This window comes from Sus scrofa, chromosome 2 (assembly GCF_054392235.1).
Source record: "Sus scrofa isolate SSC_HxYL_T2T_F1_AM1 chromosome 2, Sscrofa_HxYL_maternal_Yorkshire_Landrace_v2.0, whole genome shotgun sequence".
In the NCBI taxonomy this organism is placed as follows: domain Eukaryota; kingdom Metazoa; phylum Chordata; class Mammalia; order Artiodactyla; family Suidae; genus Sus; species Sus scrofa.
In genome coordinates, this window is record NC_139384.1 from 134,915,255 (window position 1) to 134,932,513 (window position 17,259).

The 17,259-nt window shown below is 35.0% G+C and overlaps 1 protein-coding gene and 1 long non-coding RNA gene across 6 annotated transcripts in view; one reads left to right on the top strand and one right to left on the bottom strand.

The window, feature by feature from the left end:
* Window positions 1-17,259, top strand: part of PRR16 (proline rich 16) — a 264,562-nt gene that overhangs the window by 189,453 nt on the left and 57,850 nt on the right. The window lies entirely within an intron of this gene.
* LOC110259454 (uncharacterized) overlaps window positions 1-17,259 on the bottom strand; it is a 64,289-nt gene that overhangs the window by 5,529 nt on the left and 41,501 nt on the right. For 2 of the 4 annotated variants that reach the window (XR_014838656.1, XR_014838657.1), the window contains one exon: window positions 5,325-6,120. This is a non-coding gene — a long non-coding RNA (uncharacterized LOC110259454). Of the gene's footprint in view, window positions 1-3,160; window positions 6,121-17,259 lie in introns of those variants that run through there. The other 2 variants (XR_014838655.1, XR_002341865.2) reach the window with 1 other exon arrangement.

A 17,259-nucleotide genomic window follows, 5' to 3' on the forward strand; every position in this document is an offset into this window, starting at 1 on the left:
CAATAGATTTGCATAGAAATCACAAACCTGTTTCTTATACTATATTTTTTCAATCCTCTACTTAGGTCACTGATTGTAAACAAGATTACAATACTATCTATCATGTATATGGGCTCTTTCTTATTACTTGGTATTAATATAGAAAGAGGATGGCATTTGACTTAAAAAGACCCTGATAGGAGCAGTGTACAATGCCGCCTTTGTGAAGAGTTTGGTGTAACATCCTCCAGCATCTTAAGTTCTCCACGACTCTGGGCTCTTTATTTGAAAGCATGAACCATACTATTTAGAGTCAAGAGAATATTCATTAAAGTTGAATGTCAGAAAGGAAGCTTTGTAAACAACTTTTGATGTTTTATCCTTTAATATACAAATCAAGATAGAAACACTGAGATTTGCTTTTCATATTTAATTTGTAGCTTACATTCAGTACTACAAATTTGAAGTGCTAGAAATTGAATAGTTTGCTTTTTTCCCTTTCCCAGTGTAGAAATGAATTGTTAGTAAGACAAAAGAGAAATGCCTTGAGGATTCAACCCATCATCTTTTTACTGTATTACACTTGCTAGAACTTTGATTATTAGAAGTTCATATTGCAGGTTCTATTTCAGAAATCCTGTAAAGTAGTTCTAAGATGCAAAAGATCATTTTCTTGGTAAGTTTTTCTAGTCTCATACTCACATTCTGCCTTGAAAGCAGAGTTTGGTATTTAACATATTTGAGGACTTGGTAAAGTGGGAAAATCTATATTACATAGAAGACATTGACCACAAATTTGTTTTTTTTTTTTAATCAATTAGCTTTCATACCAGGAAGACACATGATTCCAGGGATGGTGGCTCAGCAGCTAAATGATATAAGCAAGAAGCTGGGGTGTTTTGTTTGTTTGTTTGTTTTGTTTTGTTTTTTTCCTATGCTTGGTGTCTCAGGCAAATTCCCTTTATGGTTGCTAAATCATTTCCAGTTATAGATATCACATACAGACTCCTAAGTCTCTAAAGAAGGAGATTGGTTAACTTCTTCTTGATTTTTTTTTTTTTTAAGGCTTAGAAATCCTATTCCAGGAATCACTTAAAAGGCTTCCCTTCGCTCCTCATCAGGCAGTGTTATGCCTAACAATTCTGCCTAAACCAATTACTGGAAAGAGAAGAGAATACAGTGCTAAGACACTATCTGGACCAGGAAAAAATATTACCCCTTTCTGGACTACATAGTATATAGAAGTGCATCTAGAATATAATCAGGACTCTGCTATCAAGAAATTATGCATAGGGATTCAGCCTTTGGTACACAACAAATATTACCTCCACAAGTATTTCAAATTAAACCAGGTCCTGGCCCTGAAGGACTTTACAGTCTAGTGTGAGAAACTAATCGGACAGTAAAGGATTGTAAACATACCCCAGTGAATACCACTCAAAGCAGCATGTAGTGAATGTGATGGAGGTTCTGAAGAGAAGCACTGAGGAGGGGCATGTGATTTTTAGCTTGAGAGGTGAAAATGAAGATACTACAGAAAGGGAGAAGACCAGAGAACAAATATTAATGCTATGTGATTATGATTGCAGCTTGGGGAGTGTGCCATGGTTTTCAATTTTTCAGGGCATCATTTTGACAAATTGTGAAACACATCTTAAAGATTTGTTTTGTTGCTTCAGTCATATTATAGCTTTTATTTTAAAATGTGGTGTCATTGTTATATGCTTTTCTTGGAATATGTGTGAACAAAGTGAAATCTGAAGCTTCATTATAGCTTTAGAGTTTGTTTTTTCATACCTGGTAAGTTTGATTGACCAGAGTCATAAGGACAATAGTGATAGATGATCATGATGTTATATAGTCATGTTGGCTCCATTAGTTTGACTGTATAAGATGCCATGTGGATTGTAGAAAATATTTTATTCTGAGCTTTTGCTGGGGTATATTAAATATCATTGAGCATTACATCATAAATTAACTCCATCAAGGTAATTGTCAATTACACTGTCACATAAATAGCAGGAAGTTTGTTGCCTTTTTCAATTTTTCTGTTGTGACTATAATCCTAATAGGAGGGAGAATATGGAAATGATGACATTTTGGGTTTTGGCTGGTGGGAACATTTTTATGCTCATTAAATCCATTTGCAAGTAGTACTGTGATTTGAGACATGTTGTATAACAGCAACCAAAAAAGCAAGTATTGTCTCATGAAATGCATGTTCCCAATTCTAGGTGAGACTAGGAAAATAGAATGACAGTTATACGAGAAGTTATTAGAAATGTTCTAATAACAAGAACTAATGATACAGATTAAGTCATGTTCCTTTAAGAAAATACTTTATCTTGATTTTCCATATGAATTTAGTTTAGGTAAGAATGATTGATGCTTTCTAACTGATTTAGAATCTCTGAATATTGTATAAAACTCATGTAAAATTAAATAATCACCAAGACTGATGTTAACTTGGAAGATGTCATGGCGTATACTAACTAAAAAGTGAACAACCCTGTACAAAGTTCTATGTTTGGGGATAGTTGTTAGAATTTTTATTTTGTTGATATTTCATTTTGCCAACTAGGGGCAAAATAATCATTTATGGCTATAAGAAGATAACTCTTGCTGCCTATCTCCTAATCTGCTGAATGAGGCTTTAGTCTCCATCAATGCCTCACATCAGACTCAGAACTCAGCATTTCTCCTGCTTTGTGCCCCTACTTGTTTTTCATTTTTTCCCCTCTTTTTCATTTCCACCATCCTTCTTTTTAAAAATATTTTTAATTTTTTATGATTTTTATTTTTTCCATTATAATTGGCTTACAGTGTTCTCTCAATTTTCTGCTTGTCTTCATATTTATTTTGCCATTTTTGTCCCAAATTAAGATTATTAGGTTAACTTTTGATCCATTATCATCTTCTTCATCTCTTCCCAAAGAAAAAAAATAATGCATCTTTCTTCAACACATAAGTAGTTAAAATCTCTCAAGACTTGTGTGTTTAATTCATGAAATGTCAAGGAATAGCCAGTCCCTCACAGATTATTTTCTGGTTTTATGCTTTTATGTGGGAAAGAAGATAACCTATTTTCATTTCTCTTTTCTATTTTTTAGTCAAGGAGTTAACAGTGGAAATTTGGAAAATAAGAAATGTTTCCTCAATAATTGACTATAAATGACAGAAATTTCCACATCTTGCACAATTTTACTTTATTTTTATGTTCGGAAAAGCATTTGCACTAAATATTGAATAACAAAGTATGTCTTGAACAGTTTTGTGATGGATTTTTTTAATATATTTTCTATGTCATTCTTTTACCTAAATGAACTACAAGTGGCCTTTTTGCAGTAAAAAGAGATAGTCTATCTAAATACCCTATTCCTCATTAATATGCAAAAGGAAATTCCCATCTCTTAGAGAACTGTACTAATCTTCCATTGTTAATTTATATATCATCTCACCCTATCATCTTAGTGTAACATTCAATGTATAATTAAATATATATATAATGAATTTATACCAAATATATAACCACTACACAAGACGCTATTTTAAGGTTTGAGGAAACAGCAGCAGACTAATAGAAGAGATCCATCCTTAATAGAACCTGCATTGAAAAATCAACAGTTATACATATAATATCTATAGCGATAAATATTTTGAAGGAAAAAAAAAGTGACAAAGGAACAGATCACTTTTTACCCTGGAAAATATTATTAGAAGATATTTGAACAGAGACCCAAATAAGATAAGGGAGTTAGACAACGCACTCCCCAGAAGAAGAGTATTTCAAGCAAAAGGAACAATGTGTCAAGACCCTGAAGTGAGAGCCAGCTTGAGCTGTTTGGTCAACAAAGAGGTTAGAAGGCTGCAGCAAAGTGAGGAGCTAGGAGTGGGCAGGAGTTGAGGTCATAAAAAGAGCATGACTGTCTGATTAATTTTACTCTTGGCTTCACTCTGATCTCCTTAAGATTTACATATTTAGGTGATTTTTTTTTTTTATCCCAGATCTGAATCTAGAGCAGCTACTAGGTCTTCAGTAAATATTTGCTGGAAAAAAAATGACTGAGTGCAAGGATTAATGTCATACAGATGTTTGATCTATCAGAGCACAGTGATCAAAACAGCAGAATATGCAGAACTTCTAGCAGTTTGATGAGGCTGAAAGATACTAGGTACTAGCAGGTGCCATGAGAAAGAAGCAAGATAATTTATTCTCTAGGCAAGTGCAAAGTTTTTGGTGGGTTATAATGGGATCAGGGTTTAATTTTGGGGCAACAAACCGTTTCTGCCAATGTGAAAGATGAAGGAAGAAGGAGGAGTCAGTTAAAGATAAATTAACATGGCAGAATCTAGGGCATTTATATATTTAGGATTAAGGAGAGGAAGGAGTCTTTGTGGTACCCATTTTTCTTCTTAGGGACCTGATGATAGTGATTCACACTCACTGGCATTGGCATCAGAACATGGAGATTAGTTTCTGGGGATAGGGAGCAATATTAGCATTTATTGTTTGAATTATTTTTATAGGTCTGGTTGACCAAATGTAAACAATGAGTAGGAAAAGGACTGTGTTTTATATCACATTGTCATTTATTTCTTCTGATATGATGACTTGCACGTGTAATTCTTCATTAAATATTTGTTTAGAATTTTACATATGAGCATATTGTATTTGGTGCACATTTTAAGCTTGAAGAAAGGGGGAAAAAAAGAAACGTGTGATTGAAGTGGTATAAAATTTCCTCTTGATTTTCCGTGAAAGTAAAAAGTTTACAGTGAAGAGTCTTAGCACAGAGAAATGAAAGGAGTTAAATGTTATCTTTGCCGTATTGTTCATGAAACAAGATAATACAACAATCCCCCAATTTGTTCAAGAGTTGATGGCACCAACAGATGGAAAAATCTTGGAAAAAATAAATCTAGACACATTGCATTAATCATAATTTAAAAAAACACCAATATACCCCAATATACTATTATCAATTTTTCTAGGTATGTAAGAAGTATCAAATGTTTTTATTTTCCTAAAGAAGGAAATTTTCATCAACAAACTCTATTAAAATATCAATTGATTCCCTAGGCTAGTCTAACATCATATAATGGATGTTTAGTTGCAGTTATTCTGACTGGTTTGTTAAACAATTCCCTTTCACTGACGCCAAATATCTCCCTTCTGGGAAATTTGTCTTGCTGTCTAGGTCATTTTTCCAAAATTGCAATGTTACTGTGCTCTATTTCACATAGCTGTGAAATGAAAACAAGGAGTTATAAAATTAAAAGGCTAGTGTTGTGCTTTTTTAATATCATTATATGAGTAGATATAACATCTCTTGTATCTAAAGCACTGCATTCTTTGTCCTTCAGCACTCAATTAAGGGGACTGTACAATACCCTGGAAATGTATCACATATACAAAATATTGGACAGTATTTTTATTAATAAATAATATTATTGGGCAATAATAATTTAGTTGGTTCCAGTGATTTCACAGCCTTTCAACAAATTGAAAGGCTGACCTATAGTATATCAGGCACTGTGCAAGCACTGGAGAAACAAAAACAAATTTGCTGCCCTTCAGAGGCTATGTGTAAAAAGATATCACTTTAATATTTAGCACTAATGTACTTATATTTCAAAACTGTTAATATTTTTAAAAACTAGGGATGGATATGTCCACTTTAAATTTATATTGAGAGTTTACCTTTTGATTTTAAAAATACATTTATAACATTTTAATTGTTTAATAACAATATTAAATATACTAATATTTTAGTATCAATTTATTTTCTATCATCATTGATTTTTCTAGGTAGAGATAAAGGTCTAGAAGTAGATACATAGGTTATTTCTCCACATCAATCAGTGGGCTATTACTTAATGACTGTTATAGCTCTGAGGTGAAGTGTGCTTTGTTTATTTTTCTCCCTTGACCAGACTTGTGTCTTGATGACAGAAAGTTATGTTTAATAACTTTGTAATCAAAAATAGTGTCAGACACTGCAGCCAACTCCAGCCTCAGTCTCCCATCAGGCCTTCTGGCAGGCAGGCTCCACTAAGGCTCCCATGTACCCACCACCAGCATCTTCTCTCCTTTCTGTGCAATTCTTCTGCTTCACTGTGAGCTCCTTTGTGCTCAAGGTCCTAAAAATAGGGGAGAAAAGTTGTGTTCAATTATTTTTTCCTTGAATGAATAATACAGTGAGAGAGCAGAGGAACCCCTGTTATCTAAGGGAGGGACTCGACAGGATCCACCTGTAGCATCTCCATAATCCAGCCTCTTTGAGACTTAGAAGTATAGACAAGCTTTGGTAATACCAACGTTTTGGGATCTCTTGGGAAAGAGGGGAGGCTTATTATGCTAAACACACATCTTTGTACTTGACACTACATTTGTTCATTTTATGTAACTGAAACTATCTTTTACCCAGTTCGCTCTTTAATATTGTGAATAATAATGCCGTGGGCTTCATGAGATCTCCGTAGTGTGATAATGCTTTGAATATAAAACAAACATTGAAGTTAAGCTGTAAATAGTTCTTTTTTGCTAAACAAAAGAAAAGCAGAACAAAGAGTCATCTCCTTCAGATTCAAACAGTATAGTAATTATCTGTGGGTGTCAAGAAATCCCAGTTGCACTTTTCCTCTGTGTGCCTTCTGTTGGCACTGCAGCTGGAGGTGAATGTGAGGGCTGAGCTGTTTAAAGGTCAGGCTATGGGGGAGGGAGAGGGGACCGTAATGTGTGCACAGCTTTCCACAATGCCCTGCAATTTACTGATTTCTTTTAAAAGGTTTATAAAAAGTATGTAACTTAACAAATTGCAAACTGCTCAAAACCAGAATCATGCCATTCTCTTTGGCTTCTGGCAAATGGAAATGGTGTGCCAGTGGGCTAAGGCAGCTGTTAACATCCTTATTTGCTATTTTGATTCTTATATATCTTAATATTTCTTAGTATAATATGTTTAATTCACAGTTTAATATTTTTAATAGTTAACCATGGCTTGGGCAGAGTAAAGAGTAAAGGAGTACTTGCTGTTGGTTTTAGTCATTAGGGATATAGCTTAATGGAGAGGTCGTATCTGTTGCCCTTCCTGACTGATATTGCACTATTTATGGGGAGAAAACCTTATGTGCCATGTTTCCATAAACAGCTGAATTCAGAGCTGCACTTACTCAGAGGGACCCTCTGAGTGTCTCCATGGTGAGCTGACTCTTCCTTCCACACACTGAGCAGGAGCTCTGTTACCATGGTTTATAGGAAAGCAGTAAAATGTCCTCCTCATTTTTCACGTGTGTCCTCTAAAACAGTGCTTCGTATTAAATAGGACACTGCTCACTCACCCACTAAAATTCCCCTCCAACTCCAGAACACCACTGAAGCTTCGCCCAACCAAGATGCCCCATAGCACCTTTAGAGCTGAGAGACCTGTGTCCTGTCCTTGAAATTGTCTCCTTCCTTGATTTGCGAGACTTCACCCACTGCTCCTCCCCCCTGTCGCTCACACTGTTTCTTCTTTCTTAGTTTCCTTTCTTCTTGCCAGGTATATCTGCTCCTCCAAGATTTGGTACTTGCCTCCCTTTACCTCACAAGTTTTATACTTTACAAGAGTAATCCCTTTCAGATCCATGACTTGAAATTCATTTATGTGGAGGACTCCCAAATTGCTATCTTCAGAGGAATACTCTCTTGAAAGTTCCAATGTGTATGCACTTTGCTACTATATAAACTGCATTTGGGTATCCTACAGGCAACAGAAATCCAGTGTGTCTGAGACAGAGTTCCACCTCCTCTCCACAAACCTGGGCTGTTACTTCCCTTTGATACTTCTCGCTCATACAACCCTGCAGACACCCCTTGTAACAAGCCGTGAAAACATTGCTTAAACACTTTAAATACTTTATCCTTGAGAATAACATTTGCCTTGCAGAATTACTGTGAACTGTGTAGTGGATTTGAGAAGTCCTCTTGTTTTAAACATAATGGCTATTGTATGTTTCATGTATCCGAAAAAAGATGGCAATCCATTTCAAAATACGGAAACACATGAAAAAAAATAAGTTGACTGGCAGTCTTCTATAAGTTAATTTTCATAATCAAGAAAACTTAATATATAAAGTTCATGATGTCTCTTAAAGGTCAGGCAAACAATAGTAATAACACAGAAAATAATCTGAAAATTATCTAAATGTCCAAAACCAAGATTAAGTAAACTCTAGAATACTTTTTCAATGGAATATTCTGTTTAATATTCTGTTAACAGTGATGGTATTTATAATTTAACATCATATGAAGAAATGACATAGAATAACATTATTATTAATTTTATATGAATGAAAAGGGCACTGTATGAATATAAATTTCAAAATATATAACTATACATGGAAGCTGAACTAACATTTTAAAGACTCTATTTTAATTTGCTTTTATAAACTAGAAAAATAAGTCAAACTAGTAAAGCAGGAGACTCTGATCTAAAAACAAACAAGTATAAGTATCTAAACAGGTTACAACATTTGGAGATAGTAGCAATAAAATCCTTTTTTTTTTTTTTTTCAAAATGACTTTCAGCACAGAAGCCTGGAAGCGTTCTGCGTATGAAAGCCATAAAAACAGCTAATGATTTTTCCACACTTGTCCAGCAGTTAGGCAGATTTTAAGTTACTAAATTTTAGTGAAACAATTAGGAAATAATTTTAAGGGGCTATTTCTACCTTGATGACAAATCATACCTGTCCAGATTATGCTCAATTCCTATATGGTCTCCCTATTTAAACAATAAATGGAAGGGAATAATTTGGGATAAACTACGAACTTGAGCTTTTCTGGTTTTGTTTTCTCATGGGAATTTATATTGGAGACTCAAGAAGAAAATTTATTCAGACTCTACAGGAAAACACTTTATCTGTCTGTCAAACTGGAGTGTTTTTCCACATCTGGGCACCAGTAACCTGCAGTCCAGGCACTCAAGTGCCTTATTTTTAACAATTTTTTTTCTCACTATGTTCTTGTGACAACCATATATTACTATAAATCATTTGTTAGTGGTTATGTTGGAAGCTCCCATCCATTATTTGTGAATCTTACTGCAAAGCTCTAAGCATTTTCAGAATGAATAACTGAAGCTTTAATTTGGTGCTTATATAGCAAAGAATGCCTTAAATACCAGGTGTTCAGTACACTATTTATGTTTTTCCTCTGCTGCCTCTAAGCCATTTCACTCTAACAGATGCTGCAGGAGGCTGTTCTCTCCTATTGCTGAAATCAGTGGGGCTCCAAGAGCATATTTTGCAGATTCGCTGCTCATGATTAAGATCTTTTGAATTCTAAAGTGCTACAATGTAAAACTTCTTCTAAGCGTCCTAGACTTTAGAGAAATCCATCTAGGATGGAGAGATTTATACATGTGAATTGACTTCAGATTAGGATGGATATCCTTTATTTTTTTATAGCACCTGAAAACCAGTATTATCATGAACATGGCTGGTTTCTGAAATTGAAAGTTTCTGAATTTGTATTCAGATTCTGTCACTCTCCAGCTGTGTGGCTCTAGGTAAATTTGTAAAGCTTTCTGAGGCCTGTCTCCTCATCTACCGAAGTGGTAGAATGACACTTATTTCTTAACATAATTTTGAGAATTGAAATGAGTGAACATGTAAAAGCATCTATCACTGCGTATGACAATTATGTTCATTCACAGTTTCTTGAGTGTCTATTTCATGGCCACCATGGCACTAATCAAAGTGATTCAAGCAGTTCTCTGTTTGCTGTGGTTTATAGGTTTGTTGACTTACTGTCTGTCTAGACGCCACCACAAAGTTAAGACACTCCAGAAGAGCAAGGATCTTATTTTGCCAACACACGGATGTTTGAATAAATGAATGAATGGATGATTATCTGATTTAAATCCTAAAGCTGCATAGTATATGGTCACATGATACAAATGGAGCGGCTCAGTGGGTATTTTTGTTTTGGGGGTTTTTTTGGCTGTGCTCATGGCATGTGGAAGATCCCAGGCCAGGGACTGAACTTGTGCTGCAATAGCAACCCCAGCCATTGCAGTGGCAGTGCTGGAGCCTTAACACCCTGTGCCACAAGGGAACTCCCTCAATGGGTGTTTATTAGGTAAGGGTAATAAAAGCAAATCAGGAAATGAGAAACAGCATGGTATCCGGAAAAACTACCGTGGGCTTAATATTGTTGGCATATGAAGGGTAGAGTGGGGAGGAATGTTATGTCATGGAGGGCTTTGCAAGCTGTTCTAAGAAAGGGACTTAGTGGCTTTCAAGTGTAGTTCAGTGGCTTTCAACCTCTACTAATGGGCTCCATGGAGTACCTCAGAACTGCCCAGGAAGTGAAAGGACAGCAGTGTGTGGGTGGGGTTTATTCTAAACTACCATTTTTTTCTCCCCTAACTCCAGCGTAACGTCCCAACCAGAACGGTTTTTATTTCCATAACCTAATACATTATGAGTAATATATTAGGTTACTCACAATGTATTAGGTTATGAGTAATACGTTTAGGGTTTTGAGTAATGGCTTATTTTTAGAAATGATTTTACTACTTTACAATAGATAGAAATATACAATTTTAATGGTGATAATGGAAGAGTTGGTGCAATAGGATGGTATGGAGACCTTTGTCTGATAGATCTCCTAAGCAGCTCTCTAAAGGATGCATTTTTGGGATTCTAAGGTGGCTGACAGAGTTAATCATGGTACAACCAAGGTGGAAAACACAAGATGTACAAATAGATTTTGGTGTGAAGATAGGCAACATTTAAGGTCATACAGTCCATGAAGGGCTTGTGGAATATTCAACTCTAGTTGTCCAGCTGACAAAAAAATAAGTAGATGAATCCAAAGCCTGGGGAAATTTCTTGGCTGAAGACTAAGATTTGAGTGTGGATTAAAAATTGGATACAAATCAGCCTGTGAAGATTCACAAAGAGAAGAGCCCTGGGCCAAGGATGACCCCTTGGGCATGACTGTTTTTTTTCAGAGACAAGAGTAGGAAAAGAGCAAGGAGATAAAGAGGAAATTATAAACTTATGCACAAGAAAACCAGGACAGTTTGATAACTGTGCAAGCCATGAGCATGTTAAATTTAAGGAGGGATGAGTGAGTGTGGAATATAAAATGTGTGGTGGATGTATCAATAGGGAATTAAGATTATAATTCATACATATAAAAAAATAAATTATTATTTACCCTGAGGTGCTTTTTCTGTTGCTACTGTATCATCTAAAGTTGACTTATCTGTTTAGTAGAGAATTCTTTGCTCTTTTTATTGCCTCCAGGCTCACTCATCCATATCCTTACCCAGACTGAAAACTTTTCATACAGAGATTAGAGTTAATCCTTTTATCTTCTGGAGACATCATTAAAGTATAAATTATACACTAGTACAGTTAGCATTAAATGTAAACTCTAGCTGATGTTTTAATGTGTGGCATTTTGCTTTCATAACATTTGTGCAAAGCTGAAATAAAGACATGCTTTATAATCCAATAATTCTCAGAACCTAACGAAATTCCAGTGCATATATCTGATAGAATATTTCCCTTGAAGACTTAGCTATCTATGTGGACAGTAGATACTTGTATTTAAAAGTGTCTAATAGACTAAAATGTATTAGGAATTCTGAAGATAGAGACAAAGAATGGTGGGTTAGTAATCTTAAATGTCCTTGAAATTCTCTTAAACTGTAAAAGAAACACTGAATATAGTGATTTGGGACTTCTTTTCTTATGGAATTTGGGGAGATGGTACTGTAACAGTGGGGTGCTGCATTTGGTTCACACCAACTTATAAAAGCCAATTGTGCACAACTTTTCTCAGTTCTTTTCAGTCAAGTCTTGTTGGTAGCTTGAAATTGGGCACGGATGGAATATTTACCCCATGGATTTTTTTGTTTTTTTGGTCTGGAGAGCTAATTATTAAAATGCTACAAGCATATCACTGGAGCTGCATCACTGACAAAAGAAATAGGTAAATGCAATTGTCATTTATCTGCTTCGTTAGGGCTTTTTGTATGCCCTAGTACACTGAAACACAGTTGCATTGGGCACATGTGTAAGTTCTTAATTTCCACAGTGAGGTCAATCTGGAAATGAAAGCACATTATGCTATGAGTAGTTAGACCCAATTCTGATTGTCCGCCCATTCAAAATACTGCTCAATATTAACATGCACAAGTTCATGATCATCTTTGATTCTCACTGTTCCACACACTGTTACTTCCACTATAGGACTTGTGGTAAATTTCTGCCTGTATTACTGAAAATTACTGAAATTTCTCATACAGCAGCTCAAGGTCTATAATCATGAACAAACTTAGAACTGTGCTCAACTATCTCACAAATTTTCTCATCAGTAACTTTGTTATTATGCAACCAGAAAATATCTATAAGTTTCAGACTCAAATTGCCACAGAACCTTTAGTATCCTGTCTGAGTACCCTGCCTTCCCACATTTTTCCTGAACTGGTTATAAGGGCTCTCTTGCTTCCTTGTTACCTGTTGTTTATTTCTCTCTTTTTATTTCACAGTCTTTTCAATGTATCTTTTGGTTTGGAAAAAAAATTATCTATCTATCTATCTATCTATGAGTGTCAGTCCTTTACCAAGTAAAGTGTTTTTGCTATATCTCAAATACATTGAGTATACTTAAAAGTTAAACTTATTTCAACTTTTAAAATGCCTTATTTAAAAATACATGTGTCAGGGGAGGTGGATAGATTCTATTAATTCATTAAAAATGTCTAATTTGCTTTTGTTTTCCAATCTCAATTTTTGATTCAAATTTGTGGGGATACCTGAATAAATAAGTACTGATGTTCATGTTTTTATCTAGCTTATTATGGTTACATATATACATCTGAAAAGATAAATCTTACTTTCAAAAGTATTTGGTTCAATTAAAGAGTTTTGAATATGCAGGATAAATCTAAGTTTAAATTTAAACTTGAGACTATCTAGACAAATTATACTATATACTCATAAACTAACTCAATATTGATGTTGGGCAATATATTCTAAAATATTTGAAAGAACTCTTAGAGACTGATACAAGAGTTAGGAAATACATGAAAGAAAGAAAGCCTAAGAAAATGCCTCTTGGGGCAAAATGTGTACAAACTAGATATTTTAAAAAGTATAGAGAATCACAGAGAAAAATAACTGGAAAAAAGAAAAAAAAACTAGTTTATGTACAAAACAAAGTCTTTCATAAAAAGTATAATTTATTGACATTCTTGTTTAAAGTACTGGGCATGTTAATAATGCATCATGAAAGCTCCTAGGTATAGTGGTGTATTGGTCTTCTTGATTTAATAGATGAAAATTAACTCTGCCATTAAGTTAGAGCATGAGGATAAAAATGAGGGTTCCATTTTTAGTTATTTGAAGAAACTCTATACTGTTCTCCATATGGCTACACCAGTGTACAATACCACTAACAATACTAGAGTTCCCTTTTCTTCATGTCCTTGCCAGTATATCTTATTTATAGATAATTTGATAATAGCAATCTTGCTGGGTATGAAGCAATATCTCATTGCAGTTTTGATTTGCACTTAATGATTAATGGCAGTAAGTGTGTGGGTATATTTCTGAGCTCTCTATTTTGTTTCATTGATCTATGTGTTGTTTCTGTGCTAGTAACATGCTGTTTTGATTACTATAGCTTTGTAGTATAATCTGAATTCAGCAAGCAGGATACCTCTATCTTTGTTCCTTTTTTTCAAGATTGCTTTGATAAGTTGGATTCTTGACTGATTCCATATAAATTTTAGAATTATTTTTTCTGGTTCTGTGAAAAATGCCTTGTATATTTTGATAGTGATTTCATTAAATCTGTGGATTACTTTGGATAGTATGGACATTTTAACAATATTAATTATCCCAGTCCAAAAACACATGATATCTTTCCATTTCTTCATATCATTTTCAAATTCCTTCTTCAAAGCTTTGGAGTTTTTAGAGTATAGGTCTTTCACCCTCTTGGTTATGTTTATTCCTATGTATTTTATTCTTTTGATATTATAAATGGAATTGTTTCCTTAATTTTTCTTTTTGATAGTTCATTACTAATGTATATAAAAGCAACAGATTTCTGTATATTAATCTTATATTTTGCAAATTTACTGAATGTATTTATTAGTTCTAATAATTTTTGTTGATTTTAGGGTTTTCTATATATACTTTTATGTCATCTGCACATAGTGGCAATTTTACCTCTTCCCTTCCAGTTTGGATGGCTTTTTCTTGTCTGATTGCTCTTGCTAGAATTTCCAATACTATATAAAATAGAAGTGATGAAAGTGAGCATCTGTTGAACTAGATTTGCTAATATTTTCTTGAGGATTTTTTTGGATCTATATTTGTCAAAGCTGTTACCCTGTAATTTTCTTTTCTTTGTGTGTCTTTGTCTAGATTTGGTATTAGGGTAATGTTGGCCTCATAGAATGAATTTGGGAGTGTTCTGCTCTCCATTTTTTGGAAGATTTTGAAGATATGCATTAGCTCTTCTTTATATGTTTGGTAGAATTCCTCAGTGAAGCTATCTGGTCCTGGACTTCTGTTTGCTGGGAGTTTTTTGAATTGCAGATTGAATTTTATTTCTAGGGATATATCTAGAAACATTGTCCATTACTTCCTGACTTGGCCATAAGTTGATTAAATACATTTCAATCCCGTTCTCTTTCTCTTCTGAGACCCTTGTAATGTGACAGTTGGTATACTACATGTTATCCCAAAGATCCCTTAAACTGTCCAATTTTTAAAAATTGCTTTTCTTTTTGCTGTTCTGACTGGGTGATTTCCACTATTCTATCTTCTAGATCACTTATGCATTCTTCTGTATCACCTAGTGTGCTTTTCATTCTTTGTACTGTAATTTTCACTTCAGTTTTTGTATCTTTAGTTACAACTAGTTTTTTTGATATGTGTTCTAGTTCTTTATTAAACTTCTCACTGTGCTCATTTCACTAATTCAGTTAGCATTCTTATTACTAATGCTTTGAATTCTTTACTGGAAAATTGTTTATGTTTCATTGCTTGTTTCTTCAGGGGGTTTTGACTGGCTCTTTCAATTGGGAAAAAATTCTTCTCTGTTCTCATTTTTCCTATCTTTCTTATTCTCTATGAAATTAGAAGAACAATTACTTATGGTGTTCTTGAGGGGGATGTCTTTGTGTTGGAATATCCCCATATAGTTTAAATGGGCCCAGTGGCTTTTGTGGGAAAGCTGGATTTGATGTGAATACAAGTCATATCTTTTCTCATGGAGTGTAGGGCCAGATTCAAGTGTGTGTTGGACATCCCCTGTCTCAGTTGGCTTTCACAACCACAGGCTCCCAAATTACTACAGCAGAAGTCCTGAGGATCAGGTCCAAGCTGTCTCAGTTCCCTTTAAATGCATGGTCTTCCCTCTACCAGCACAGGCACCCTTGCCCAGAGGGGAGCAGTGCTGGGCAAGAGGGGCTGGTATGGGTATTTGGCAAGGGTCCAGATGCAGGCTGTAGTGGTCTGGCTGCCATCAGAGATCCTAACTGCCTCTGATATCCTGCCTGTGCAATGACCAGTAGTGGCTGCCCCCTTCCTGCTCAGATAATGCTTATGGTGTGAGCTGTCTCATCATCTCACAGTTGAGCTTTTTCTTCAAATGTCACAGCCATTTTCACTATTGAGCTGCATTGTGAGGCCACCAGTGCTGGGGTATTTGTCATTTCCACCTGGGGTACACACTGGGTTCATCACAGGAAATCAGTCAGTCATTCACAGGGTTTTAATCTACCATCTCTACCTGCTTCAAGAGCAAACAAGCCTTCACATACTCCTCAGGAGTGAAATGTAGGCTTCCCACAGTTCTCCTGTTAGTCCCACAGTCCCTCCAACCAGCCATGGGGCTTGCCTTCCCCTTGTCAGACCCCATGGCTGTGACACCTAATATGCATCTTAAACCATTCACTCCCCAGGACAGCTCTCTGTTCATGTAATCTCCTTATTCTGAGTTCCCTCCCAAGGGCACATGTTCTGACCAGATTGGTTCTTTTCCCATCCTGCTCAATTCCATATGGATCTTTCTTACAGCCTTGGTCATACAGGAATCTTTCTGCCAGATTCCAGTTAGTTTTCAGTGAGAATTGTTCCACATGTAGATATATTTTTGACATGTTCCTGGGAGGGGATAAGTTCTGTGTCCTCCTACTATGCCATCTTAATTTGACACTGGGAATGATTCCACATATGTTAGTAAGTTTTTTGAAACTAGTAGTGACTTCATATATTTGAAACTAAACCAAACCATTGTAAAAATTCATGGGCTCGTAGCTTATCTTAGATTTCACATCTTAAGTTCAGAGTTCAGAATTTGGCCTATAATCTTGATAGCCACATCTATGTACCAAGTTGATTTTATTTCTTCAGAGGGTGACCAACTGATCTTGATTCAGTACTAGTAATTACAGTTCTGAGCAGACAAATCCTTCCTGTAAGAGGCTCTTTAGCAAAAAGCACGGAGCAGAGAGACAGGACCACCTACTGAGACAAGGCAAGATCAAGTAAAAGGCACTGACTAGATCAAATGCTAATCTTTGCAGAGATCTAGTTTCTTAAATATTTCTGCAACTTCATTAATTCTTGTACATAAAAATGCTATTTACATACTACCAGGATGCCCTTCTAGGTATTGGCAAGGGATAAAAAGGCTAATTAGAAATGGTTCATGTCCCTAGGGAACATAAACATAAATAGAAATAAATAGAGGTAAGCAGTAGCAAGTAGTATAATTAAGTATAATTTTGGTAAGCCATCTTCACAGAAGAAATTAGCAAGAAAACATTTAAAGTTTCTATGCTGTTGTGCTAAATATTCATTGAGAACAGTACTTCAATAGGATGTTTATAAAACATGCTTTCTATATTATGAGTTGTTGGATATCTTTATAAAATTTGTAATGTTTAAATATGAATATTGTTCTGGTCTCCCAAACTTACATGTATCTAAATATGTATCATCAAAGCTTATTGCTATCCAAAGGCATGGATGAAATTGCAAATCTCAAAACCTCATGTAGTTAAAAAAGAGAATGCATTACATTTCTTGGTCTAAGTTAATTCTGAGAGCAAATTTTTAAAAATGCAATTATCATGTGAGTTTTATGTATAAAAGTCAACCTCTTTAGAATAGTACATTGAAACTCATAAAGTTAAGACAGAAATCAAGTTAATAAATAACTGAGGATCCATGTAGACTGTCACCAAATTGTCTATTTTATAT